This window comes from Bubalus bubalis, chromosome X (genome assembly GCF_019923935.1).
Source record: "Bubalus bubalis isolate 160015118507 breed Murrah chromosome X, NDDB_SH_1, whole genome shotgun sequence".
In the NCBI taxonomy this organism is placed as follows: Eukaryota; Metazoa; Chordata; class Mammalia; order Artiodactyla; family Bovidae; genus Bubalus; species Bubalus bubalis.
In genome coordinates this window covers 55919846-55931870 of record NC_059181.1, presented here as the reverse complement: position 1 = coordinate 55931870, position 12025 = coordinate 55919846, and the positions used below count along the sequence as shown (strand labels likewise).

The following is a 12025-nucleotide window of genomic DNA, read 5'->3' as shown; positions in this document are numbered from 1 at the left end:
GGGTAGCGCCTCCTCAAGGGGGCTCTCTTTAGTGTGCGGTATTTAGCAGAAGCGCTGGGCAGGGTTTGATGACGTGCAAAACTGCGGCCCAACAAAGGCTTCCCAGAGTGTCCCTTCAGTGGTGGCCTGAGGAAGAGGTGGTGGTGGCAGTTGGCGTTGGCAAAGAAACACGTTTAAGCCAGGACCAGGGTCCGCAGCATGCTCTCCACCCACAGAAATGAGCTGTGAGGCTGCACCAGCGTTACCTACTGGAACCTCAACACATATGCCATCCTCCCAGTGTGCCTGCCCTGACTGGCACCGCTGAGGCCAACAATGACCTGGCAAGTCTTTTTGAGTGTCCGGTCTGCTTTGACTATGTGTTACCACCCATTCTTCCCTGTCAGAATGGCCATCTCGTTTGTCTCAACTGTCGCCCAAAGCTCACACATCTGGCTTGCCAGGGCCCATTGGGGTCCACCTACAACTTGGCTATGGAGAAAGTGACCAATTCAGTTCTCTTCCCGTGTACATATTCCTCTTCTGGATGTGAACTAACTCTGTGAACTAACTCTACACAGAAAAGGCAGACCACGAAGAGCTCTGTGAGTTTAGGCCTTGTTCCTGTCTGTTCCCTGGTGTTGCCTACAAATGGCAAGGCTCTTTGGATGCTGTTGTGCCACATCTGATGGATCACCATGAGTCCATGACAAACCTACAGGGAAAGAAAATAGTTTTCCTTGCTATAGACATTAATCTTCCTGGTGCTGTTGACTGGGTGATGGTGCAGTCCTGTTTTGACTTTGACTTCATGCTAGTCTTGGAGAAACAGGAAAACCAAGATGGTCACCAGCAATTCTTTGCAATTGTACAGCTGATAGGAACACGCGAGCAAGCTAAAAATTTTGCTTATCGACTTGAGCTAAATGCTTATAGGTGGCGATTGGCTTGGGAAGCCACTCCTTGATCTATTCATGAGGGAATTGCAACAGCCGTTATGAACAGTGACTGCCTAGTCTTTGACACCAGCATTGCACAGCGTTTTGCAGAAAATGGCAATTTACACATCAGTGTAACTATTTCCATGTGTTGAAGGCAAACAAACATTTTCTGGCCAGTATTTAAAACCATTGCATTCAGTTTCCCAGAGAATAAGGCACCTGTCTGCCTACCAACCAGAAACCTTTGTTAGGTGGAAGCTAGACACATGATGGTAAATCAAAGGAAAGGCTGTTAAATACAGGGAAGGTTTGCATGTAATAACATTAATATATTTAAAAATAAGTCAACAGTAAACCACTGAAAAATATAGATATATTTACATGCAACATGGGCATCTTTTGTATTAAAAAAGGAAGCACTGTAAAGCAGTTCTGAATTTGTGTTTGCTGAAGATTGAGTGTACTGTTGAAAAATGCTGGGTTCTTGTTTTTGTTTTTCGTTTGCCTGTGTGTGTGTGTTTGGATTTTTTTCCCTTTAACTGACAAGATGTATTGAGTGCCCTTGAACCACTGATATTCCCCTATGTGAGTCAATACATAGTGCTGCTGCTGTTTGTGTATATTTTTTTGTGCCTGTATTTGCTAATTTTATTAATTCTAGTTTTCATTAAATAAATTTGACTTTCTTTTCTATAAATAAAAAAACATTGACTGTTCTCATCTCCAAGTGCTTTTACACATGTCACTGGCACATTCTGTCTCCCCTTCTTCTGCTTGGTTAACTTCATATCCTTTACATTTCAACCAAGATGTCACTTACTCAAGGGCCCCTTCCTGTCATCCTCAACTGTGGAAGGCTAATTAACACATGTGTGCCTGCTAAGTTGCTTCAGTTGTGTTTGACTCTTTGCAACTCTATGGACTGTGCCCACCAGGCTCCTCTGTCCATGGGATCTTCCAGGTAAAAAAGTACTGGAGTGGGTTACCATATCCTTCTTCAGGGGATCTTCCTGACCCAGGGATCCAACCTACATCTCTTAGGTCTCCTGCATTGGCAAACAAGTTCTTTACCACTACTGCCATCTGGAAAGTCCAGGCTAACTAATAGCCCTACAAAATTATCCACCTCCTAATCCTTAAAACCTGTGACTGTTCATTTATATGTCAAAAAAGACTTTGTAGATGTGATTAAGTGAAGGGTCTGTAGACAGGGAGATTATCTTGATTATCTGACGGGCTCTAAATGTAACCACATTTAGATCTGCTGGATCATCAAAAAAGCAAGAGAGTTCCAGAAAAACATCTATTTCTGCTTTATTGACTATGCCAAAGCCTTTGACTGTGTGGATCATAATAAACTGTGGAAAATTCTGAAAGAGATGGAAATACCAGACCACCTGACCGGCCTCTTGAGAAACCTGTATGCAGGTCAGGAAGCAACAGTTAGAACTGGACATGGAACAACAGACTGGTTCCAAATAGGAAAAGGAGTTCGTCAAGGCTGTATATTGTCACCCTGCTTATTTAACTTATATGCAGAGTACATGAGAAACGCTGGGCTGGAAGAAGCACAAGCTGGAATCAAGATTGCCGGGAGAAATATCAATAACCTCAGATATGCAGATGACACCACCCTTATGGCAGAAAGTGAAGAGGAACTCAAAAGCCTCTTGATGAAAGTGAAAGAGGAGAGTGAAAAAGTTGGCTTAAAGCTCAACATTCAGAAAACGAAGATCATGGCATCTGGTCCCATCACTTCATGGGAAATAGATGGGGAAACAGTGGAAACAGTGTCAGACTTTATTTTTGGGGGCTCCAAAATCACTGCAGATGGTGACTGCAGCCATGAAATTAAAAGACACTCACTGGAAGGAAAGTTATGACCAACCTAGATAGCATATTCAAAAGCAGAGACATTATTTTGCCAACAAAGGTCCATCTAGTCAAGGCTATGGTTTTTCCTGTGGCCATGTATGGATGTGAGAGTTGGACTGTGAAGAAAGCTGAGCACCGAAGAATTGATGCTTTTGAACTGTGGTGTTGGAGAAGACTCTTGAGAGTCCCTTGGACTGCAAGGAGATCCAACCAGTCCATCCTAAAGGAGATCAGTCCTGGGTGTTCATTGGAAGGACTGATTCTGAAGCTTAAACTCTAATACTTTGACCACCTCATGCAAAGAGTTGACTCATTGGAAAAGACCCTGATGTTGGGAGGGATTGGGGGCAGGAGAAGGGGACGACAGAGGATGAGATGGCTGCATGGCATCACTGACTCAATGGACATGAGTTTGGGTGAACTCCAGGAGTTAGTGATGGACAGGGAGGCCTGGCATGCTGTGATTCATGGGGTCGCAAAGAGTCGGACACAACTGAGCAACTGAACTGAACTGAACTGAAATGTAACCACAAGTGTCCTTATAAGAGGGAGCCTGAGGGAGATTTGTGATAGATAGTAGAGGAGATGCACACACAGTGGAGGTGGCATTATGACCATGGAGGAAGAGACTGGAGTGATGTGGCCAAAGCCAAAAAATGCTAGCAGCCACCAGAAGCTGGAAGACTCAGCTTCTGAGTCTTCATTAGAAAGCCTTTTTCCAGGATTGGATATAGATGTGAAGGCTGGAGGTACAGTAGCCATCTTGGGACCACAAGACATAAACATGAAAACATAAAAGTCAGTATGCTTAAAGATGATCAAGATGAACAATGGAGAGAATATTCGAAGCTGTTTACAGTATCATTGAGCCTGTGACTGCCAACCTCAAATGTTCTGGTAATGGGAGAAAATAAAGCCTTCCCACTTGAAGGCTGTCTAATAGAACTTTCTGTTACTTGCAGGGAGAAGAATGTTTAACTGAAAAAAAGAAAACCCTTTCAGATAATCTCTTAACTATCCCTTTGAAATGGCCAGGCTAGGTTCTAGCATGTCCATTTTATAAACAAGGAAACAGAGCTGCAGAGCCTATGTGGTTTAAATGTCTGGACCTGGTGGAAAGAGCACTTTTCTTTTCTTTTTTTGGTTTTGCTGCAAGGCTTCAGGGATCTTCGTTCCCTGATCAGGGACTGAACCACAGCCCTTGCCAGTGAAAAAGCAGAGTCCCAACCATGGAACTGCCTAGGAATTCTGGCAGGCATTTCCTTTGGGGTAGAAATAATACTGTCTAAACAAGAACTATCGCAGCATATTGTGTGGGCCTGTATCATAAGAACATCAAATGGCCCTGAAGGTGGCCCAGTTGGGGAACCCCTGCCCACTGCCCCACTAGCCCCAGGGGCTTTGTCCTAGGAGAAGCACTGGATCCAGTGGTGGGGGTGGGAAGGAGCATGATGGGTCTCATTTACAACAGAAAGTGCCTTTATTCTAAGGAGAAGAAGAAATCCACTGCTGGAGGCACTTAGTGAAATCAAAGTTATATTTAATGTATGTACAGAAAGTTGTGGCTGAATTCTCCCAACTCTAGATGGACCCTGAAACCCATTTGTAAAGCCAAACAGGCTATAGAACACCAGCACGTCATTCATCTCTAGTCTCTGAAGAACAGCATTCCATGTCCAGGGTCACTCCGCCCCCAACAGTGTTGCCCAGAGCAGTGTCCAGCTTGGAGATGCAAATGCTCTCCCATCCCCACCCCCTGGCCAGAGCTGTGTCTGCTATTAAGGAAGGAAAAGCAAATCCTAGAAGCTAGGAGGCCCTCCCAGAAGAAGGCTGCCCTGTCCTTGAGCTCAGCTTGCAGAGCCCATTTCCACAGAGGATTCGATCCACACAGCACTGTGTGTGTGTTCAGGAATGAATTCTCCTGCAGTAACAAACCAACACCCCAATGTCAGTGGTGCAACACAATAATAAACATCACAGACTAAAACCTGTGTTCCTGGTTGACAGGTGGATTTCCAAATAGTGGCAGAGGACCCCAGGTTCCTTGTACACTGTGGCTTCACTCTGCTGAGGCTCTGTAAAAGCACATGAAAGTTATAGTCGCTCAGTTGTGCCTGATTCTTTGTGACCCCATGGATTATACAGTCCATGGAATTCTCCAGGTCAGAATACTGGAGTTGGTAGCCACTCCCTTCTCCAGGGGATCATCCCAACCCACGGATCGAACCCAGATCTCCCGTATTGCGAGTGGATTCTTTACCAGCTGAGCCAGCAGGGAAGCCCATAAGCTCATGATAAACAACTATAATCCAATAACTTTTTTTACAAAAAGGTCTCATTCCTATAGCTGAGACCCACACAAACATCAAAGACCTCACACATGAAAACATCTGCCAAATAGCTCAAAGATTTCATGTGATAAGATTTAGAGCATTAAGAGTTATGAGTTCCCACATCTTTGACAGAGACTTCTGCTAAGTTCAGAAGACCTGACACTTGGACACAACACAATTCTGAGGCCATGGACAACGATTCCCAAGAACCTCAGAGATTTCATAGACTGAGACAATGACTGGGAAACACTGCAGAGACTTCACATCCTGAGACACAGTCCCAAAGAGCTCAGCGATCTTACACTGTGGGCACAGCAGTAAACAATTCTGAGGCCTTAAGCTTTGGACTGGGTCCACTCTCTCCACCCCTTACTCCTCACCAACCTCACAGACCTCACGAGTTCAGAGAAAATCCAAAGCAGAGACCTCACATCCTAATAGAATCCTAATACGTTGGAGACCTTCAGACCTGAACACATACCTCAGACAGCTCTGGCAATTCACACCCTAGGAACGCACAACCCGCTAAGGGCTCAAACTATTCACTCAGGGGCATTGGTGGTAAGTACCTCAGCGATCTCATTTCCTTGAGATTCAGCTCTCCAAGACAGTTCAGAGGACATGACACAAAACCCCAAACAGCTCAGATGACTCACACTCTGGAACCCCAATCCATGGACAAACAGTGATACCACACAGTTACACAGATGACTAAACACACGCCACCCCTTAGAAATGGAACAGAGGTCAGAGACATCATACCCTTATCAGTGATTGTCCATTGGAAGAGACTCTTCACACCTGGGAACATATCCCAAATGGCTCAGAAGTCCCATCATGTGACACAGGACCTCCCACCCAAAAAAACACAGACTTCATACTCTGAACATAGATCCCCAAATTGCAGAAAGTTCACATCCTGGGACCCAGACCCCACAGAGCTCAGAGAACTCACACTCTTGGACACAGGCCATAAAACAATTTGGAGACATTAGGCCATGAACACAGATGCCCATGAGTTCACAGACCTCCTGTGTTGGGACCAGGATCCAAAATATCCCAGAGATTTCACACTATGGGGTACAGGTCCCCTAGAGAGTTCTTGCAGCCTAGACATAGTCACCAGAGAGTCTAAATTCACCTAGAGTGTTCAGACATATCACACCTTGGACACAGACCACAACCAAAAAAAAAAAAAAAAAAAAAACTATTCAGAAAACTCCTAAATTGGGAATAGATGTCAAACAGACTCACAGACTTCATGGAAACCAATTGGCCAAGACAACTCCAACTTGAAACATAAACCTGATCAAATTCTAACACACCAATTATTAGTCAGAGGCATCACACCCTTACACAGAAACCACCAAATCTGTGAGTATACCCCAAGTGACACAGTGGTTTTATGTCATGGAACACACACCTAAAAGAACTCAGATGCCTCATACCCTTCAAACAGCTCATATCCTCAAACAGCTGCTGTTGCTGCTGCTGCTAAGTCGCTTCAGTTGTGTCCGACTCTGGGCGACCCCATAGACGGCAGCCCACCTGGCTCCCCTATCCCTGGGATTCTCCAGGCAAGAACACTGGAGTGGGTTGCCATTTCCTCCTCCAATGCATGAAAGTGAAAAGTGAAAGTGAAGTCACTTAGTCGTGTCCGACTCTGAGCGACCCCATGGACTGCAGCCTACCAGGCTCCTCCATCCATGGGATTTTCCAGGCAAGAGTACTGGAGTGGGTTGCCATTGCCTTCTCCCCTCAAACAGCTAAAAGACCTATCTTGGACCCTGACTGAAAAATAATTAATAATCATTGTAGCATTAACAAACATCCCAGAGAAACTCAGAAACCTCAAGTGTTGGGGCACAGATATAGAACCACCTCCAAGACATGACACCAAAGCGAAAGTGTCACTCAGTTGTGTCTGACTGTTTGTGAACTAATGGACTGTAGCCCACCAGGGTTGTCTATCCATGTGGATTCTTCAGGCAAGAATACTGGAGTGGGTTGCCATGCCCTTCTTCAGGGGATCTCCCTGACCCAGGGATCCAACCTGCATCTCTTAGGTCTCCTGCACTGGCAAGTGGGTTCCTTACCACTAGCACCATCTAGAAAGCCTGGGCTAACTAATAGCCCTATAAAATCATCCAGATCCTAATCGTTGAAACCTGTCACCGTTTACTGTTGCAAAATAAGACTTTGCAGATGTGATTAAGTGAAGGATCTAGAGACAGGGAGATTATCCTAATTATCTGGTGGACTCTAAATATAACCAAAAGTGTTATACAAGGGAGCCTGAGGCAGATTTTAGATAGCAGAAGAGGAGATGCATACACAGAGGAGGTGGCATTACGTCCATGGAGGAAGATATTGGAGTGATGGGGCCACAAGTGAAAAAATGCCAGCAGCTACCAGAAGCTGGAAGACACCACAAGACAATGCCTAATTAGAAAGAAATCCTTTGTCCTGATCCCCTTTTCCTGCATTGGATATAGATGTGAGGGCTGAAAGTGCAGCAGCCATCTTGGGACCACAAGGCAATAAATGTGATGATAAAAGTCAGTATGCTTAAAAGTGGTTAAGATGAAAGAGGGAAGGAAAATTCAAACTTATTTGCAATATCATTGAGCCTGCGATTGCCAGCCACAAATGTTCTGGTAATGGGAGAAAATAAAGTCTTCCCACTTGAAGGTGTCGACTAAAAAAAGATATACAACTTGAGAGTTCTGAGTTAAGTTTTATTTGGGGCAAAATGAGGACTGTAGCACAGAAGGCAGCATCTCAGATAGCTCTGAGAGACTGCTCTAAAATGGCAGTGGGGGAAAGTCAATATATAAGGTTTTGGTGAAGGGGGAGTTAAATGCCATGAAGCACTCATTTCACAAAAGGTTTTTGTTACTCATGAGGATCTGATGTCACCATGAAGGGATTTAGTGCTTCTCTAGATATGAGAAGATGCAAGGATTGAGATCATAAAATCTGTTCCTAAAAACATCCAACTATCTAAAGACCTGTCCCAACAGATTCCCTGGAGCAGAGAGTGCCTCACTCCACCCTGAACTCCCTCAGGGATTGCTGAAGGTCAACCCTAAGGTATAGCAGCATGGGGTTCAATCTCCATAGAAAAGTGAAATCGCTCAGTCGTGTCCGACTCTTTGCGACCCCATGGACTGTAGCCTACCAAGCTCCTCTATCCATGGGATTTTTCAGGCAATAGTACTGGAGTGGATTGCCATTTCCTTCTTCCAGGGGATCTTCCTGACCCAGGGATTGAACCCGGGTCCCCCACATTGTAAACAGACGCTTTACCGTCTGAGCCACCAGGGAAGTCCTGATCTCCATAGAGGCAGATGACAAATGCCTTTGTTGTTCAGTTGTTGGCAATGCTCTTGGTAAGTGCCAATTTGTAGTTGACATGACCCCCTTGTGGTCATAAATCCGGCCATATTTTGCAGGGCATTTCATGACCATTTTGTCCTGCCTTGCTGGGAAGGCTCATTCCCAGTTCTGAAGAAGGTTTTTCTTAATAAAACACTCAATGTGCTATTACTGGATTAGGTCTTAATAGTCAAAGATCTCTGGACGCTGTCTTCTAGTTATGGTCCAGGAAAGTATTCCCTCTTTCAAAGTTGCATCTTTTCATATCTAGAGTTACACTATTACAATCATTGATCATATATCGAGCTATATATTTGATCAACTGCTTCAAGTCTAGTTATCATTTTCATTGGAGGCTCAGTCATACACTTGGTAATACAAGAAATAATACTCTTGTGAAACAAGCAAAATACAAATGGTATAGATAATAACATTAGTGGAATTGAATATTTTAGCCACGAGCCTCCCACACGAAACCAGTTTTTTTAAAAGATCATTAAGACTAGGGAATGGGTCACTTAAAGCAGAAATCTGATTTTTCATGTGGCTCATCAAATGTGTTACATTAAAGGATTTATCAGGTATGAAAATATAGCATTCAGTTTGAATTTTAGCACAGATATCTTCCTGAGATGCTGTAAGGTGTCAATGGCCTTGCAGTTGTGTAGCACTGCCTTTCTCGTCATAGAGATCTCAGAATTCAATACACCAACAGCCCAATTACTATCATTTAAAGCTTATGAAAGTTGTTAAGGCTTAGATATGGTCAACTATATCTTCCAACCCCATTGAAGGCACACACACACACACACACACAAACACAAGCTGCTAAATGGTCATACCAGTAGAATACAGATCTTTGGCCCACTGGGATCATACCAATGGTAGATTAGTTAGGGTTACCTCTAATTTGTTAACATGTATGACCTTAAATTCATGGGAATCCCAGGCTACACCTTCGTATCCATCCCTGTAGATGTCAAGGCCATAAATTAGTGCTACAAATCCACTGAGTTCCATACCAATCACTCTCTCTAAGGGTAATAAGAGGCATAGTTCATAAAGCACCCAGCCTTGTCTCATAATTACCAGGTTGATCATTTTTAGTATGATTTAACTGTTCCCAACACAGAGGAGCCTTTAAACTTAAACGACCATAGCCTGGTGTTAATCATGTAGATCCTCCCCATAATTGTGGGAGTTTTCCTTTCAATAGATGAGAGGTTAATTTTTTATTGAGACTTAGCTCATCACTCTGAGTTTAAATGACCCTCAGAGAAAACTTAAATCTATGGCCAGCATCAGAGCAGGTATTATTAATTGGCCAGGTGAGAGGATCCCATCTAGTAATATCATGAATAGATAGAACAGGACTGAACACTCATCTAAAACAAATTTCCTAGGGGGTATCCAATGAGAGCCCTAGAGAACAGAAATCCACCAAGGTAACCCAGAAGTACTAGGCACAGGTAATTGGCCACAACCCAACAACTGGATTGAGTTTTAAACTAGCATAGAATCATGTCCATGATTGAAAACATGTGATTGATAGGCATATGTCCAAGGAATCAAGAAAACATTATAAATGATCATAAAAGTCAGATCACCATCTTGGGCAAGCTGTCTACTTCTGATGTCATCTTCTTCTCGTCCTAGTGTAGTGTACTTTCCTCTGTTTGAGCATTGTTTTAAGGTGAGTTTGAGATCAGCAGGCCTCTCTATGGACCAGTCCAGCTTAGGGGCCTTTGGAAGTGGGAGTTAAACCAAGAGTCAATTTCCCTTCAATTTCACTAGGCATGAGCTAGTTAAGAGTACCTGATAGAAAGGTCCTTCCATTCAGGTTGGAGACAGTTCCTTAAATTATTTATTCTTCCAGTCTTGATTGCAGGTCATATGTGAGGCATCTTATATTCATCCAAAGATAGATTACTGAGATAACCTTCAGAAACAACCTTAGAGTGTTCTTTAATGTGAAGTGAAGTTGCTCAGTCATGTCCGACTCTGCGACCCCATGGACCATAGCCTATAAGGCTCCTCTGTCCATGGAATTTTCCTGGCAAGAGTACTAGAGTGGGTTGCCATTTCTTTCTCCAGGGATCTTCCTGGCCCAGGGATCGAACCCGGGTCTCCCACATCGCAGGCAGACGCTTTACCGACTGAGCCACCAGGGAAACCAATATTAAAGTTCTTTAATAATTCAATTCAATTTTACATTAATATACACTAACAGCAAAGAACTATCCATGAAATGAGTCTTAGTAGATAACTAAGACTTAGTTATGAGTCTTAGTAGATAACTAAGACTTAGTTATAAGTCTTAGTAGATAACTAAGACTTAGAAGATAACCCTCCATTAACAAACTGGGATTTAACATTCATTGAAACATCTCTTTCTCCTTAAAATAAGCATCATTTTTACCAAATATAACCAAATTAAGACCTGTTTGTAGTATAGGTCTGGTCTCAATAAACTGGGCCTGATGACTTATATAGCCATAATTGATCATAGACTTTAGTCTCAGACTGAACTTTTAAAACAAAAACTTTCAGGGCTAGGAAAGCCATGCCAAAGGCTTATCAGATTTTGCCTAACAGATCTAAGTAAATTCCTCCCTTCTCAAGGTCTCCAAAATTCCTTGAGATTTCTGTACCTATTACTGAGATAATCTTCCTAAAGTATCTGATAAAGTTACTGGCCTTACAAATAGCTGTGAAAAGAAGAGAAGTGAAAAGCAAAGGAGAAAAGGAAAGATATAAAAATCTGAATGCAGAGTTCCAAAGAATAGCAAGAAGAGATAAGAAAGCCTTCTTCAGCAATCAATGCAAAGAAATAGAGGAAAACAACAGAATGGGAAAGACTAGAGATCTCTTCAAGAAAATCAGAGATACCAAAGGAACATTTCATGCAAAGATGGGCTCGATAAAGGACAGAAATGGTATGGACCTAACAGAAGCAGAAGATATTAAGAAGAGATGGCAAGAATACACAGAAGGACTGTACAAAAAAGATCTTCACAACCCAGATAATCACGATGGTGTGATCACTGACCTAGAGCCAGACACCCTGGAATGTGAAGTCAAGTGGGCCTTAGAAAGCATCACTATGAACAAAGCTAGTGGAGGTGAAGGAATTCCAGTTGAGCTATTCCAAATCCTGAAAGATGATGCTGTGAAAGTGCTGCACTCAATATACCAGCAAATTTGGAAAACTCAGCAGTGGCCACAGGACTGGAAAAGGTCAGTTTTCATTCCAATCCCAAAGAAAGGCAATGCCAAAGAATGCTCAAACTACCGCACAATTGCACTCATCTCACACACTAGTAACGTAATGCTCAAAATTCTCCAAGCCAGGCTTCAGCAATATGTGAACTGTGAACTTCCTGATGTTCAAGCTGGTTACAGAAAAGGCAGAGGAACCAGAGATCAAATTGCAAACATCTGCTGGATCATGGAAAAAGAAGAGAGTTCCAGAAAAACATCTATTTCTGCTTTATTGACTATGCCAAAGCCTTTGACTGT

At 43.2% G+C, this 12025-nt stretch overlaps 1 non-coding gene and 1 pseudogene across 1 annotated transcript; one reads left to right on the top strand and one right to left on the bottom strand.

Moving 5' to 3' along the window:
• Positions 1-217: 217 nt before the first annotated feature.
• LOC123331952 lies at positions 218-1072 on the top strand (annotated as a pseudogene).
• A 9532-nt stretch (positions 1073-10604) lies between these two features.
• On the bottom strand, positions 10605-10677 carry TRNAR-GCG. Its single transcript has one exon. It is a non-coding gene; the product is annotated as a tRNA-Arg (tRNA).
• Between the last annotated feature and the right edge of the window lie 1348 nt (positions 10678-12025).